Source organism: Chaetodon auriga, chromosome 16 (genome assembly GCF_051107435.1).
Source record: "Chaetodon auriga isolate fChaAug3 chromosome 16, fChaAug3.hap1, whole genome shotgun sequence".
Classification (NCBI taxonomy): Eukaryota; Metazoa; Chordata; class Actinopteri; order Chaetodontiformes; family Chaetodontidae; genus Chaetodon; species Chaetodon auriga.
In genome coordinates, this window is record NC_135089.1 from 1,767,501 (window position 1) to 1,771,307 (window position 3,807).

Genomic DNA, 3,807 nt, shown 5'->3' on the forward strand with positions numbered 1-3,807 from the left:
TTAAAACAAACAGTCTGAGAAGGGAACATCAGTGTGTTTGAGCTGCTCACAGCTCTGAAACACATAACCTGAGGCAAGAGAGTGTGAGCAAGTGTTTCTGGGCTTTGAAGAAGCCGATTTCTAGTGAAGCAGCCCCCAGCCTGATGGTGGTCACCAGGACAATCTGAGGGGTCGTGAGTATTAACAGGACACGAAATTAGCAATACGATCTATTCATTTCCTTGTTTTCTTGTTTTTTTAGGGTTTGGTCCAACTTTAGTTTTTCTCATATGAATCATCAAATCATTTAACCTCTAAAAATTTAAATCAGTTTTAGAAGTGAACAGTTCACAACTGGTGGACTTCCTCTAAAACCTGAAGATTGAGGTACCGCCGTTCTACAGAAGTGGTTTCCAACATTTTGTCTTGTGACTCATTAAAGCTTGTCTCAGTTTGCATGTCTTCCAACTCTAGATTTATCAAACTATCCAGGAGAATTACATGAAAAAACAGCAAAAATCTGTTTTTCTTCCTTCCTAGAAATGATCTCATGACCCCTGAGATTTATGTTGTGACCCTTTTGGGGGTCCTGACCCCTACTTTAACCACTGAAGCAAGTGAAATTCGGTTGGAATGAGGCAGGAGCCTTCTCAGCAATGATGATAACTCTATCTCAGTCAGACGTCAGCAGTCGGTGTCACTAAATATCCCTTGTTGATGATGGTTTTGAGCCACAGTCGTAGTCTGCGTACACGTAGCACTGGGCGTCATGGCCTCTGTAGAGAGAAGTGAGGACTCGTGTTTACTTCGCGACGAGGGTAAGCCGACCCTTTAAGTTAAGCACTGGATGCTGGCCAGAGAGGCTCAGTTCTTGAAAAGCCAAACTCCCGGTGGATTCCCTGTCTCACTGCATCACGGCTGCCTCTGATTGGACCATCAAACCTATACCTTCCATTAAAGGAAGTCATTAAAGCCTTCTTCACTTCTCTGGGATAAAGAGACACTATGCAGCCAGTTATGGACAATCTGATCAGCTGTTCTGGATGAGTTCCCCCCTCTGTGTTTAGCCCCTGGTGCAGATGGCTTCTTGACACTTTGTAATGAGGAAACACATCGCTGATAAAACATGTCTTTGTTCTCGCTCTGCCCTGCTGCTCTTGTTTTCTGTTATCTCTTTATTTATTCCTGGAATGTGCTTGTTTCTCTGGCTCTCACATCTTAACCACGCCATCAGTGAGGGTATTTTCCAGCTCATTCTGTTGATCCGCTCTACGTTCCAGTGACATGTCAGTCACTTTCAGCCCGCCTATAACCGATCCCAGACACAACTGTGCTTTTACCAATTCAGGTCTCATTCCCTCCTGTTCTGTATTCATGGAGCCAAAGTGCCAGAACGGATCCTTCAATAATTACAGGAACCTCTCATTTTCTCGCATCCTGAAAAGTCACTCTTCAGTGGCAGTTCAATTTCCCATGCAGCGGCGGCGGCAGGCGCAGCGCTATCCCAGGTCCGACGGGCAGGTATCAAAGCCCCTCTCGGCTGCTCTAACTGTTTACAATGACGCATCGATCTGCTCTGCTTAATCCCCCCGGCAGCTCAGTGAGTTAAAGCAACAGTTCCAGCCACCACACACACCTACAGCAGCCACAGAAGGCAAACACAGCGTGCTGTCTGATCCCCCTGACAAGGATCCTGTCGAGTGCTGCTTTTGATCTGATCCTCTGCGCTCTGATAATTCCTCTATTGACAGTCAGAAGAGAGGAGGAGGAGGAGGAAGAGGACGAAGCGGGGAGTGCTACTTAAAAACTACAGCACACCTCCAAACACAATACAAAGAAGCAGACAGCATTTCCAGACTTGGTCACACTCAGTTTTTAAAGTAGGAGAGAGCATTTGAGGGTGAATTCTCCCTCTAACCGTGAACAGACAGGTGTATCGACACTTCACTGAACACAACATCTATCTAAGTGCAGCATAAAGTGGAAGATGAAGGTGATCGTTACCTGTGTTGGCAATCCACATCCAGCCCTGGCTCGTCACCACTCATCCCGTGTCTGCGGCTTCAGCTGTCCTGTTCCTGTTTTCCTTTTTTTCCCCTCCTCTCTTTTCTCTTCCTTCTTTCTGTCCCCTTTGGCCCTCTTCTTCTCTTCCTCTCCCTCCCTCGTCCTCTCCCTCCTCCTTTCCTCTTCCTCTCCCTGCACTTGTTTGAGTCTATTTCAGTGGCAGCAACAGAGGAGCCCGCTGCGACGGTGGCATGGTTTCCAGCACTTTGGCAGAAGGTCACATTATCACTCGCTGGTAAAATGGGGGGAGGGAAGAAGAAGAGGAGGAGGAGGATGAACGGAGTGATGGAGGGAGATCGAAGTGAGCAGGTGCCGGAGGAAGAGGAGGAGGAAGAGGAGAAACAAAACAGATTAACAAATCGTGGCTGTCCGCAGTTGCTCTTGCGCTCTTGGCTAAATGTTCCAGGTTAGAATTGAAGTTGAGACAACTGCCTCAGAAGAGGCTTTTCAGGCGAGATGTCCCAGAATGCTTTGAGGAGAAACCTGTGAGCGTGCATACTTGTGTGTAAAGCAGTTGCCTCTTTAAGGTCTTCAGCAGCTGCTCAACTCTGGGGAAAAGATAATTCCTCTCTTGGCTGGAGAGCGAGACTTCAGAAAAGCTCCGAAAGCTGCCAGAAACTTACACCGTGTTACATATCAGCGCAAAACAAATCCTCAACATTCAGTCTCGTCCTTCTCTGTCGCTGCCCGATTCGCAAACACACGGACGTACTCCATCTTTGACCGAGACACCTGTCCGCACTGCGAGTCCCATCTATCACAGATTCTGCAGGGTGACCCTCGTCTTCATCTCCCAGACTCTCGTCTTCGCCCTCCCCTGGTGCGAGCGGCGCTGTAGTGGCCGCTCCATCAAAATAAGACTCGGAGATGTGATCCAGCTGCCGGGACGAGGACGTCGGCGGCCAGCGACAGATGGCCGGGGCAGGGGGACAGATGCGAGTCAGCCGCTGGAGTTCGTATCTTCTGAAACGTGTCTTTGCTGGGATCTGCCCCCCTGAAACACACCTTGTTTATTCTGGTCTTCAGTTAACTGCACTTGTTGTCCTGCTTGTCTTTTTTTTTCTTTCCCACCTGAGCCCTCTCCTTCCCCCGTCAGCAGAGCTTTCACTCTGGCTTCACTGGCCGGCTGTAATCCTGATTCCTCCACTCCATGTCACAGGAAGGGCTTGTGAGCTCTAATCATTATGTAGTAAGGATTTATCCTCTCGTTCTCCCTCCCTCCTCTGTTTCCCTCCCTCCACCCATCCCGTTTATTTCCCTCCCTCTGCCGTCGGAGCACCGGCCGTCTTACTACTCTCAACGTCCTACAGCCTCTTTTTCACAGTATAATGCATCATCTTCCTCGCTCTTCTCTGAAACCCGTTCATTTGTAAAGTCGTTCCTCTGTTTTTTGGCGTCCCCCCGCTTCGCTCTGTCTTGGCTGGCTTGCTGCAGCTTCCATCAACAGGTTTGTCCTTGAAATGTTCTCTGGGACGAACAGAGTCAGTGCTCGCCTTTCCTCCCCATCTTTGCACTTTATCTCTTGAGGTGGAAGCTGTATGCATCTGTGTACATACAGTATGCATGAATATCTGTGTGTGTGCATGTACAGTATTTAGATTTGTATATTACATATACAGTCATACATTAAAGCCTGACCAACTGCCTAAGACACATCAGTATCAGCATACATGTCAGCTGATTCGCAGAAGAAATCAGACTTAGTTTAGAAACTATTGTCATAACAGAGTTTGTCCACCAGAGAGCAGAGACAAGTCTGTCCCG

The 3,807-nt window shown here is 48.2% G+C and overlaps 1 protein-coding gene across 2 annotated transcripts in view; it reads right to left on the minus strand.

Moving 5' to 3' along the window:
* The window catches only part of grin2ca (glutamate receptor, ionotropic, N-methyl D-aspartate 2Ca), a 55,020-nt gene extending 51,778 nt beyond the window's left edge, over positions 1-3,242 (minus strand). Inside the window, exon 1 of one of the 2 annotated variants that reach the window (XM_076751942.1) lies at positions 1,984-3,242. The gene's annotated coding sequence lies outside the window, so the exon portion shown is untranslated. The remainder of the gene's footprint in view (positions 1-1,983) is intronic. The other variant, XM_076751943.1, reaches the window with a different exon arrangement.
* Between the last annotated feature and the right edge of the window lie 565 nt (positions 3,243-3,807).